Below are 13,908 nucleotides of genomic sequence, written 5' to 3' on the forward strand. Positions count from 1 at the left end.
TGGACTCTGAATCTGTTCCGCTGGAGGGTGGGTCAGTCAATGTCATTCACTCCCTTTATTTGCAGTCGGAGTTCCTTAATGGTCCCGATGAGAGCACCCTTTCCAAAGAATGATCTGCAACATTAACCAGAGCAATGTGACCTAGACTTTTACATACATACATGTATATATTTTTTTCATTTTGGCTGAATTCAGGAATGAGTCTGTGGGCTAAAAGAATCGATCTGTTTACAGAGCAACAGATTGCAGTTAGAGACTGCCAACAAATCACAAGCAACAGTAGGTAATGACTAATTGTAAGAGGAACGATGGCACAGAGGGTGGGATCATTTCAGAAAAAGTAACTGAAAAAATGATCCTTCCCAAATGAGATCAAATATTTTTGTTTGGGTATTTGTTATCGTTAAATCCAGGACCAAGCACCGCACCTTCAGTCTTCTTGATAGTTCCTCACGGTACTGACCAAGCTGACAGTCCCTCAGAGATATGCAAATTCTCCAACAGAGGCTGCCTTTTCTGTTTCATTTCTATTAATGTTATTTGAGGAGGCACTTTTGAGGTTTCTCAGTGAATTATAATTTTAAAACACTATTTGGAGTGTATAACCTAAGACAGGAAAGCTTAACCATGACTCCCACGTTGTAGTAATGAATACACAACACGATCTTGGGGGAATAAAGGGGGTGGATTTATGAAGGTTTACAAGGTCCAAGAACTAGCATGGTAAGAACAATTATATCCATCTCTTTAATTGATTATAATATTGCAGTTTTTAATTATCTATTTACTCTTACTTCCTCAGATTTTCATGAAATACTTTTTTCTGATTATCAGCACATATAAATTTGTTTGTAACTGAAACTTAATGTTCTAAAACTTTAATATATAAATTATTGGAGCTTGAGACACTTAAAGGAATTAAACTCCACACTAAGGTTCAAATGCTTTGGGGACATTCTGTAAGTTACACCTCACTGCAGTGAAGATCGGACTTTCTCTGCAGGGGGAACCCAAGAATCGTGTGGCTCTCTGTAACCGTAGAGATTACAGAGCATATTGGGGCAAATATAATATCATATTTTTAAAGGTCACTTATTTTGTTTAAATTTAAATATTTAATTGTAACAAAAACAGTATGGCACGATTGTTCATACATTTATTCTAAATGTAAAAATAATAATTTTCTTAACTTGATGATGTAGGCTAGTTACACCAAACTTCAAGGGATACCATCCATTTTGTCTCACTGATATTTTAATTCATAAATTGTCTGCTTTCTACAAACATGTTGAACATCAGATTCCATGTGTATTTAATATTGGCATCAAATGCTCTTTGTCTCCTTATTATCCACAGAAGAAATAAATGAAGAAAGCTAAGGGCTGTCCTCCTTTTCAAACAGACATCAGTGGATGACCCCAAACTAGTTTCTTAAAAACTCAACTCTTACTCTGACAGAAAAGCAAAGAGCAGTTCTAGAATGTCAAGTTCAAAAATTAACCATTAACACACAAACATGGAAAAAGAAAGTTTACAGAAATAAGGATCAAAATTGAATTGGATGGGAGGAGAATAAAAAACGATGGTGAACAACGAACTATGAAAATGTGAAGTAATGTGTATGAGGAAAGAGAAGGCACTAAGGGCAAATCAAATGTCACAGGGCAGCAGGAACTTTGTGAGAGGGACCAGGGAAAAAATACTAAGAGGAAAAATGTAAAACCTTGATAAAGAGGAGTGAACTCATATCAGAAACCCATAAAACACTTATAGAAAGTCAGAATTATATTCAACTAAATTTTAAATTAATTTCCCCTCTATTTTATTCTGATTCTTCAATATTAATAAATGGCCTAGCCTCAATCCTAATTAATAGGGGTCATAGGCTTGGAATTTCCCATCTGTTTCAGAGGAGCTTATATTTATATAATTATTGCGTATCTAAACCATTCTTTTGTTTCCTGTGTCAGAATATTGTAGACAAAAAAAAATACACCATCATCTCGATAATTGAAAATCTGCTAAAGCTATTTATATTTATTGCAAAACTGAACCTTCCAAGGGGTGAACTGCAGATGACTTTATGTTCCCGATTTCAACACGAGTGCATCGGTCTTCCATTACCACCTATATCCTGTTCATCCAAACTCAGGGCAATGAGGACTTAGCCACTTTACAGTGGTAGTCCACTCTGGTCAGCTTTCACATGTCAGGAGATGACGGAGATACTGGGATTAGGAAATACAGGCACTAAAAGCCAAACACGATGTTATAGGCAGTGCCCAGGTCACCTGGCCCAACAGAAACACTGCCAGTAATTTTCAAGGACTGATGAAACGCCACCTGAGGTGAATTCTCTCAATCACTCAATTATTTGCTTATTCATTCATTCCATAAATATTTATCAAATGTCTACCCACCATGTTTCAGATGCTACACAGTCCTATAGCTTTCTTGTCTTTTTAAAAATATTTTATTTATTTATTTTTAGAGAGAGGGGAAGGGAAGAAGAAAGAGAGGGAGAGCAACATCAGTGTGTGATGGCCTCTTGCGCACCCACTACTGGGGACCTGGCCTGCAACCCAGGCATGTGCCCTATGGGAGTTGGATCAACAACCCTTTGCTTTGCAGTCCAGCACTTAACCCACTGAGCCGCACCAGCCAGGGCTAACTTTCATGTCTTAACATCGTACTATCACATATAGAATGGTGAAAAGAGCCCAGTTCACGACAGCAATCATTATAAAACCTGAATTACCACCTCTTTTCCCCATGTTCTAATTGTGCCTGGCCTTTCATGTAGGTCATGTTCATAACTATTTGATATATCTTAGTAATTTCAGGTGGATCCTTCTTCTCATACAAAACTACTTCATGAATAGTCATGTTACATCATGCAAGCTCATGTAAAGCATTGTTCTTTTAAGCTAACAGTATTCCTGGCATTAGTCCTCCATAGTGTGTGTGAAATAACCTCTCAACCCCACCAAAAAGAAGAGAAAGGCCAGCATTAGGGGTAGAACAAAGCTCTGAAATGGGCAAAGGGAGAATAGGAAACAAGGCGTGGCTCCCCCACTTCGTGACGGTGTCAGGTGCTGTCTTCACTTCTCCAGGACGCCTGAGCTAAAACACTTCAGAGCTCGGTGAACTGGCATTTCTTTGTCTAGCCCAACTTGTGAGATTTTTTTATAATTTCATTCTGTAATTTGATATCTGATCCTTTCCATTGCAATTTTATAGATTTCAACCAAAATGATGAATTTGTACTTTTGTTTTCTTTCTCCAGATAACTCTTGCGGTTGCAGGCCCAGACTGTGCACTGCCGTGGTTATGCTCTTCTCTCCATTTCCCCAGGGTCGCTATTGTTTAGAGGCATTTTAACCAGGCATATTCTAGTATATACAGATTCAAGTTCACTATATGAATATATGCACATATCACATATTACCTACACTGTATTAAAATCACTGGTGATACATACACCCACACAAAAAGTTTTCCTCAGAAAATTAAAGCAATTCGAAGAGTTTGATCAATGCCATTATTCTATGTGTTAAAGTAAATAGGCAACTAATATACTTTCTATCCATGGTAAGTCAACTAGGAGCATAGTTTGGGTCAGATTTTGGCCAAAAACCTCCAAAATAACAAATAGTTAACAAAAACCTGACTATATTAATTATTTGATGTAAAATAAGAATTAGCATTTTAGCTGTTCTTTTTCCTAAAATAAGCTTGTTTAAAAATGTAAGTAATTGTAACAACAAGTGAGCATTGCTTTGGAAGGCCCATCTAAAAACAAAAACAATACTTGAAAGTAGGACAAAGTCCGAACTTTCCTTTGAGCCGTATAACTTTAGACAGGATCGTGAGCATTTCCTAGGAAAAATCATTCAATCCACTTCCATTTGTTCCCCTTCACCAGGTCAAAATCAAAGCTGGTGACCTCAAACCACAAGGAAAATGGGTGATGGACACTGGGTTGTTAAGAATGCAATTCCCACCGCATTCTTAGGCGCCCCCTCGTGTTTCCAGAGGGGACAGTGGCCCTTAACAAGATTTCGTATGCATGTGGTTCCTTCCAGTCTGCACTGCAGCGCATCTGACTTCTCTCCTCTAAGGAGCTGTCCTTAGCCACTGCGACCTCAGTTCCTGCAGGTGACAGTATGACTTTCTGCTGATTTATTAAAAATCTCCCATTTTATGGCTCCCGTGTACTCTCTGGAGTGCGATCATGTGACCGGTATAATGACAATCTGTCTCCTTGCTAACATTTCTCTACTTTGGTTATTTGTTTGATAAAGTGAGGAGCTTCCCTTTTGTTGCCCTTCATCAGAGCTTAATGTCTTTACTTTGGGATCAATATACTTTATGAATAATTTTATTTCCTTCTATTTTTATGGTCTTTTCTCCTCATTATCATACTGAGTTTATTAGCTGGTGCTGTCAGTATCTTTACCCTGTCATATGTTCCTGAGGTACAGTAAATATCACTTGTGTTGTAATTAATATGCACACCCTCTGCAGTAATTAAAGTACAGACCCCTTCAACCAGCTGAGCTTCCTCCACTAATTCCACCTTATCTTCATAATGAACTTATTGTAATCTAAAACTACGACTGAATATTGTTCGGTAAGGCTAGAAGAATGAAATCTAACTAGATGCAATAATATTTGTGAACATGTTAATATAAAAATGAATTTAATTAGTTTAAATCTAATTAAATTTCCTGAACAATTAAAAGCCTCCCCTTCCATTTTTTTTAAAAAACTAAGAAATGCCCACCATTGCCCTTTCGATTATTCCTACAAAGAAGCAGACTGTACGAGTGTTTTTCTCCATAAGATGCACAAAAGAAAACCTGTAGAAACCAGAAATTGGATAGTGACACAGTAGGGAAATAGCTGAGCCCCTTAGAGAAGTTATGATCTGAAATAGAGGGCTGGCAAAGGGATGATTTAGAAATCTGACCTTTCTAAAAAAGAAAAGCTCAAGCTAAATAGCTTATCCAACCAATCTGTGAATTAAAAGTTTTTAAAATAGCTAATACCATACATTGGAAGTTTCATTAAGGCATAGTCCATATCCCAAAGGAGCTTATCGTTTAATGAAATACGTATTTTAATTTAGCAAATATTTATTGGGCGTCTTCTGGAAATAACACTGACAATACATGTCATGGAATTTCTAAGCAGGATGACGGAGGAAAAGTCTAGCACTAAGCATGAGCCTTGAGAGACAAGGCTGCGGCTTTGTGGCAGGACACTAGCTGGTGAGGCACATATTCTGTTCTGCTGAAGAGGAGAGTCTGTGTAAATTGGGAAAAAAATAGACACAAAAGACTAACTCAAGATACATAATTGGCACAAAGGAGGAACATGTGAGGAGCAGCATGCACATTTAATATTACACCTATATTGTCAGGAAACATTTCCACAAGGAAAGTGAGTGCTCGCAGTGCAGATCCACCAGAGGCAGAGAGCTGGCACAGGGGCCTGAAAATTGGGCAAGGGGTCAGGCAGGACCACAACAGTGCCAGCAAATGGAATTATTTCAAGACCAAAGGAAGTTACCAGTAAGGTAGATCCCTGCTTTTTAATTATTCACAGTAATGGCTTGGATCTTGAAATGAAAGAAATCATTTCCAAGATTGTAAGTTGAACTAAATTAGCAGGCAGCACAGCATTGAGGATTCATACAATATATATACACACACATAAATATATCATCTTGAGAATTTAAAAGTGGCTTAGTGGTCAAAACACCTGTCAATTAGGACAACATATTTACTCCCACAGTTCTTTTCTTGTTTTCTTTAACACTAGTCCTGTTAACGGGAGATTTGTAAGACGCATTACCTAATGGATTACTGGGAAGGAACTAACCAAGTGATGTCGTCCTTACAATAGTAGCATCCAAACTCCACCATTACCTGGCACCTGTTCTGGCAATCTCAGAGAAATGATGGATTGGCTCCCCAAGGAAATCAACTCCTCTTCTACTGAACTCAGTATGAACTAATTGGCAAAGAATAGAGCAGCATTCAAATCAGTATCCATATAATAATTTCTATAAAGTCATCAGTGGTCTTCCTTTTAGATATGAGATGTCTTTCAGCAACACTGCCTGTCCATGCCCCAATTTCCAACTAACACCAGGCACTGATCTTTTCAATCCCTTGTCTCTTACTCATCCCGAGCCTCTAGTCTGAAATTATATTTTTCCTTAATGCATTAAATATATATGTAAATTTTGGAACCTAGAATGATCTCATGACACTTCCTAATATAATAAAATGAAGAAAAGTTAATATATGGAAGTTGTCCCACTCAGAAGGTAATGAGTTTTAAATAGAAATCTGATAGTCTAGAAGTTACCGTAAAAAGCAAACTTTTGGGAACCTGTCATGACATAAAGCTTCATTGATGAAAACAAATAATATATTGAGATGTATTTCTAAAGCTTTGCATTATAAATCAAAGGAACTAAAATAGACATTTTCTAGAAGAGGACTTACTATATTTTAAGAAAGACTTAAATGTACTTCAAAAGGACAGCAGGGAGAAAATGGAATGACACTGATATCAAAAATAAGTTACAAAGAAAATCTTGGGCTGTTTTGCCACTATAAAAAACATTAAAACAAATGCTGTCATTGACCTGATAGCATGTTTCCTGATGTCGATCCCGACCATTAAAAAGATACCCATGCAAAAGGAAATCTCATAGGAGTGAGTAGAGATCCTAAAAGATATACTTTTAAAACTCCTGTTTGATAAAGTATGTGTTAGGTGATGCCCCAAAATGTACTGAATCCAGAATGTCAGTCCATTTTTGGTGAAGGCAAGGCACGTGCGCACAGTGGGTACGCATGCACCTATGTCTGTGTGGCTCTGTGTATGTATTTTATGAGAAAGCAGAGATTCTAACTCAGAAAACTAATATGAAATTTCCTTCATTATAACTTTTCAGTATATTAACTGCAAATATAATCACTTGTCCTAATTTACACTTGTTCATCTTTAAGCTTTACGTTGAGTTTGTGGTAGGACCTGAACCTAATATGGAAGAAGAGTGTCAAAGGGTAGAAAAAGTTCTCAAAATTAGCATCAGTGTTACTCATGAATCTGCATAATTTTTGAAAGTTGTTCATGTGAAGGATAGACATGGCTTTAGAGCAAATATTGTGTGACTCGTGATTTATTTTGCATACTTGGCATAGTTTGGGAGCAATACTAATGTTTATGGATTATTTTGCTGTATATAATGCACACCCACGTTTTGGGCTCAAACTTTCAGGAAAAAAAAAGTCTTTCATTTTAATTTTCCATTCAATTTTGTATTACTTATATTTAGATACTTGTTTTTTGTGTTATAAAGGAATTTAAGCATTTATTTTTTAACATATGGTACAAGAAATTTTATGTAACAAATCATTACAAAACACAAGAACAGATACAAGGTGTTTCAGGTACTACCCACGTGTAATGCACATCCTTATTTTTCCCTCAAAAATTTGTGCAAAAAAAGTGCACATTATTCAGGGCAAAATATGGTAGAGTGTACCTCTGTAATTCAGTGGGAGCTTTTTTGGAAAACAGATGTATTCTTACTTGCTCAGCAGTGAGGTTAGTGGCCAAGTCTAGGAACCTAAGTAAAAGACAGTTGTCAACTCTATACAGGAATTTTGTGCCATAAAAATGGTGTGTATGTGGGAGTTGGGGTGCAGGGACTGGGAGGTCATTTCAGACCTCCATTTGGTGATATAATCTTGATTCAGTAACAGCTTTTCAGCAGTCCATGTTCATTAGGGAAACGCCGTTAAGAAGGGTTTCATTGTGAGCCTCACAGTGTCATCTCGAGCTCCTCTGGTCAGTTTATGTACTAGACCATGATCCCTTAACATTACCCAGTTGAAAAAAGAATAAAAAATGACAACCAAATGATTGATGAGATGGGAAACAGAATATTCTGGGATGCTTAAATGAAAGACATCCTTTAAGGAAACCCTTGATGAGGAGGAGAATATTTAAACACTGGGAAAGCTGAGCTGTTCTCATTATATGTGTGTGCATATGTATATATAACATGCATATATGTATGTATGTATATATATATATATATACACTGTATATATGTGTATATATACTGTATATATAAACATTTCAAAGATCTCATTATATATTAATAATATAATGCTACTGACTTCTGTACAAAATACAAATAGCAATATCTACCCCTTTCTTCTTTCCAGAAATGCTGAGGCAAATTTGAAAATGTATGTAAAACCATTTATGCTACTAAATGTTAGGAATGTTCTAATTTTCTTCTGCAGTTATCTCTTTTCTTTGGTTGTAAAAGCTCTAATTGTATTACCGGATATAAAAGCAAAACCAAAACCTTCAGTTTGCCTTCATTTTTTTCCAGCTTACCAAATGGGATTCTAAAATTAAATCTCCATGATTTGCAAAACTCTCAAATTTAGATAGTAATGATTGAAGGCATTTTTAACTATATCTGCTCAACCATTAATTTAATGAACAAATGACTAAGAAATCACAATATTCATATTACAATATTGTTGGTAAGAACTAAGAAATGTCTCAGTACAGATAGCATCTATAATGCTCTGGTTCCTCCAACTTTCTTCATACCTAGCTTCCATTTCAAATAAAGAATATGCCCAGTTGCTCACTGAGTGTCCAGCATGTTTGGGTATGAGTGCTAAGTCATCTGTTGAGAAATGGTATGGTTACCAGCTAGAAAAATTATTCTCCTGTATGTGTTCAGCATTAAGATAGATTACTGGTCCGCTCTTACCTGCTATGCCGATGTCACCAACGTCCCTGCCAGGATGTGAGCCTGCGTCATGACCTCTGGCTAGCAGCAGAAACTTCAGCCAGCCTCCAGCACCTCATCATCAGGCCAGAACTTGGCCTAGGAGGCATTGTAGTGAAGGCTGCTGCTGACCGACCCCAAGGACAATGCTGTGCAGTTCCGCAGTACCTCTGGTGTGGCACTGCTGGGGCTGCGGCTGTGGCTGCGGCTGCAGCTGCTCCACAAGCTGAGTAATGCAGGCCTCTTCCAGACCAGCTGCAAGGAGGTCTACAGCCCGATTATGCAAAGTGGGCCTCTTCCAGTTCTACAGGCACAGTCCCTAGCTCGGCATGCAGAAGGTGGTGCTCTGCAAGTACGCAACACAGTGATGTGCATTCGAGCAGGTGTCAACGTAGCCAGTGTGGACATCCTTCAGAACTGAAAGGGCATCGCATGTAAGGGTCCCAAGTGACTGACCACCTGCACAAGGCCTGGTTCAGTGCCTACCACCAGCTGCTCTCACTGCCACATGGTCCACGCTGAGCAGAGCTTCATGGCCTCTGACGTCAGTCATGGCTTTGGCCTCTTTGACTTCCAGTGCTACAGCTCTGTGCTGACCAAGTGCACCCTGACTCCCTGGCTGCAGAGGGGCTGCTTTCCTGGATAACATCGCTTAAGAAGTCTCTGTATTAATCTTTCTTGCACATCTTCAAAAGCCAAGTCTTGGGCAAGAAGCAGGCTGCTAATGACAACTGTCCATTGCAGGAGACCAATGGAGAGTCGATAGAGTAGGCTTGCCACCAGGACATGCAGATGACGCAGGTGCAGCATGGCATCAACCCTGCACAGCTGACATTCTCTCTCAGGTGATGTGTGCTGGCTCTACTCAGCTGACAGTCTTTGGAGAAGTGGCCCACTTTGGACCTACCAGGAGGTGCCAACTTGGGCTCCACTGTGCACATAGGTTCAGGAGATGAGAGAGGCAAGAAGCAGCCAGAATGATCAGAGGACTTGGCAGTGCTGGACAATGAGGTATAGCTGAATCACCACATGCCAGGTCCGCCTTGCCAGATGGCACATGCTTGACCACCTGCTGTCAGAGCCCCAGGTAAGTCTTGCAAGACTGTACATGTTTAACCACCTGCTGCCCGGGCCCTACAAAGCTGCACAAGACTTGGTGTAGGCACCAGATAAGCCTGGCAGTTACAAGTTACTCATTACATTTAAGTAGCACTTCAAGGCATGAACACTGCCAGAGGTGAGTGACAAGACCAAGTCCAAGCTAAAGGCCCATGAAGGCTATTCTGTGCATAAAAGGGCACTGGCCAAGTGTGCCAGTGTGTCCTATGAGAACCATGCAGAGACCTGCCTATCCTGTCTCACTGACTAGGGCAATGTCTCTGTCTTCTTGGTGCCTGGTCTGGGACCCCAGGTATACTAAATCTGTATCCAGAAGGAGGACATCAACAGCATTACCTTCTGTGTCTTCACATGTTACCACCAAAGTTTTTCTTTAATTTCTCCACTGGAATTAGAACACTTTTCCATTAGTGGGCCTGGTGATGTTGCCTGTGCCAACTACAGGCTCCCAGAATTGCCCATGCTAGCCAGGTTTAATGGACCCCAGGTATTGTCCTGCCCTGCGGCGCCATGATGGAAGCCCTGATCCTGTCCATAACAAGGGACTTGACACCCAGAGTTGCCCAAGGCCATGCTGGACACTGCAGAGGATGTCATGGTAGAGAAGGTGGAGAATTTCCTAGGCTCTTAATGAAGAATCTGAGGAACTGGTGGAGGACTATGCTCAAGCCTGTGTCACCCTGATAAGGTGAGGAAGTCCAGAACTATAACCACCACCTGCCCTGCTTGGAAGTGGGATCTGGAACCCCTGGCTCCCGCCTGGTCCTTCATACAGACCCACACCTGCTAAACTGTGGGCCTGTGAGGACCATGCCCAGCCCTGCCAATGGGCCTAAGGATGGGGGGCCCAGACTCGGCGCAGTTCCTCTGAGGCAGATTCATCCTGTTTCCTCCCATAGGCAGTTGGCTACTCTGGAGGCCAGGTGCCCCCGGAGAAGGTAGCTGGGACTAGCCCTCCACACCGCCTCCCACCCCAAACCCTGTCCTTTCCCACTCCCTTTGCAAAGAGTATTTTTCTAATGCTGGTGCTGGGTTAGACAATCATTTCTAAACTATTTTTTACTTGCTCCTGGGCCAGCATACCACCCCTGTCCAGCCTGGGCATGAGTGCACACCATGTGTGCCAGTATGTGACCAGGAGCTGTGCAGGGCACCCAGGTGTAGGGCCTGCTCGGATACGTCTCTGCATATGTGTTTTAGGTGGAGGGGTGCTGGCAGGATGGGTTTCCTTGTTGATTGTACCTTGGGTTTTTTCCTGTTAAAGTTAGTAGTTTTAATATTTAAAATATTATTTTTAATATTGAAAATCAAAGCATTTAATATCTCTTAAAGGGACAAAGAAAGGTAGTACCAATAGAATGAACCAGAACAAATATTTTACTTATAATTCCATTTTATACAACTCTGTCTTCCCAGCAATGTTACCTAGAATGTTGGAGAAGCCATGGGAAAAGAGTCAGATACTTATTTTCAGCTAAAACATTATAGAGTCTGTTCCTAAATTTTGTAAGTAAGAAGGTAACCTATGTGTCTTTGAGAAAATGCTGAGAAACTTTTCTGAGCCTCAGACAGAAAATATAAGTTGTGAACCTTTTTAATGGCCATGCCTTGTAAAGCAGAACAAAGGGAAAGAATTATTGAGGTAAGTAAAACAAAGCAAGAAGTACTGAAGAAAAAGAGAAATAATTTTCCCAGGCCTGACTGTAGCCGCTCAGAACACGTGAAGGAGACAAATGCACAGGAAAAGTATTTGCGGTCAGAGAGATAAATGCTGAGCTATTATTTCTTGTGATGCTATAAGATATTTATAACAACAACAATAATGAAAAAACCTCTTGAAAATAAAATCAGCACCCAGTTTCTCAGCAACAACCTTCAGACTCCACTAGCAATATTATATCTTAAACAGTAGTGCATGTTTAAATGTTTTAATAATGACTTAAATAAAAGTTTGTGGTTTATTATCTGTGTCTACATTCAGATGAAATTTTCAGAATATGCCTATTAATAAGCTTCTTTTTCCACATCCATAATAATAAAGGTAAACGTGGATCAAAAATATTTCCTTTTCGGCTTGCTTCCCTATCCTGAAACTCTAATCAAATAATAATTTATAAAAACCTTTATGTTTTAAGTGTGAACTAAATTTTTAAAAAAATGTTAAAAGTAGGTTTTTCAATAGTCAAGTTTTTATAATCAAAAGAGCACCACGGATGCCACCTTGAAAACCCAGTTCTATGGTTTTCTCACTTAAAAAATAATAGTGTACATGCGGCCCCTAGCATTTCCCTTTGTGAGGTGTAAGTTTCAGAAATCAGATGACATTACTAAAATATTTATTTCACTGTTGCCACTGAATGGTTTTCATGGTCACGTGGTGAGAAGCCAATTACCACTGTGTCTTCTCGCATTCATTAGTGGTATGGTAGTAGATGTTGTTGGCTTTCACTGCTTCTACCTTCTCTTGGTATACATACAAAGGGAAAGAGGTGAGTTCTGCTTCTCTGGTGCACCAAGTGGTATCGTATTGGCCTAAAATATTTTTTGTATCTTACAGAGCTCTTGGAATCGAGAGATTCTTTCGTGTAATGTAAAACAGAACCCATTTATTTGTAATCCTCGTGCAACACTTTGCTAAAATCAAATCCGAGACATACTCTTTGCCAAATAAGACTTTGTCTTCTATGCCATATCAAGGAAACTTGTTAACAAGTGAAAAGTAAATTCAACATGTGGTAAGTTTTTGTCTTGGTTTGCTTGTGTGTGTGTGTTTTTCTTTGTTTCTGTTTGTTTGTTCTTTGTTATGCGATTCCCAACAGTTGATTTTATAGATTAGTTTTTTGTCACAGTAGTGACTTTATTAGACAGGTTGTTTTATTTACAGATTTTTAGCACACTCTCTTAGAGAAGGTAGAGCCTAAATGGGGACTTTACACATTAAAATATATAAACTTAGGAGAAACACTACACAAAACTGAGTAGAAATTGAGAGGTTCATAAATAATTTATACTGTCTTTTGATTCCAAATCTACTTCTAATTTTTTTTAGATTTCATGACATATTCATTTAAAAAATAAGGCAAAAAGGAATGTTATGTAAGAACCTTATATTAGACATCTTAAAAACTAACATTGAATTCACTACAGAGATTTTGTTTTTCACAGGTAATCACAACAACACCTCCCTCTCAAATGCTCTTCGGAAATGGCACTGATGCTGCTCTCATCAAGAGATGAGGTCCATGGGCCCCCCTTTAAAATGGGCGAGCTTTGTGACTGTTTTAACTAACAGACTATGGCCAATGTAAAGCTATTGACTTTTTATCGCTAGGTCATTAAAGGTCATGAAGTTTCTGCTTTGTTAACCAAAATATTGGGTTAGCCAAAAATCCATACATTTTTTTCTATAAAATGAAAGACATGTTTTCTATTTTCACTGATAACTTTATTGATCTGGACATTTTGAGTATGTTAGCTATCTCTCGTGTGGTATAACGTTGATTTTTCTCAGTTAATGTCTCAGTTTGATCACTACCAATATGCCAAAATGTTGCATATTTTCTTCTTCAATATTAAAATGGCTACACAAAAATTCACCAATTTCGATGTTTTGAAAATGCATGCTGATATGACAGCTGTCACAATACAATCTAACAGAATTGTTTTGAATGAAGTTAAAGACAACTAAGTACTACTAGAGCCGTCTTACAAAAGAAAACCAAATGATCTTTTTGGTCAAGCCTATACTTGTTCTTAAAAGTTTATGCCAAGCCCAACTGCGCAGAGGCCACTATGCTGTGAGGAAGCCTACACCCACCCACAGTAGATGCCACACTGAGGCTGTGAGACCATAAGGAGAGATGTCTAGGCAGCTCTGAGCCACGTGGACTGCTGCTTCTCTGGGTCTAGTACTAGTTCTAACCACCATCCGACTGCAACCCCAGGAGTGG

General features: G+C 39.0%; 1 pseudogene; it reads left to right on the forward strand.

Annotated features, from left to right (window-relative positions):
* The first annotated feature begins 9,896 nt into the window (after positions 1-9,896).
* Positions 9,897-10,650, forward strand: LOC119047968 (lethal(2) giant larvae protein homolog 1-like; annotated as a pseudogene).
* The last annotated feature ends 3,258 nt before the right edge of the window (positions 10,651-13,908 follow it).

This window comes from Artibeus jamaicensis, unplaced genomic scaffold (assembly GCF_021234435.1).
Source record: "Artibeus jamaicensis isolate MK-2021 breed Jamaican fruit bat unplaced genomic scaffold, CSHL_Jam_final contig_465, whole genome shotgun sequence".
Classification (NCBI taxonomy): domain Eukaryota; kingdom Metazoa; phylum Chordata; class Mammalia; order Chiroptera; family Phyllostomidae; genus Artibeus; species Artibeus jamaicensis.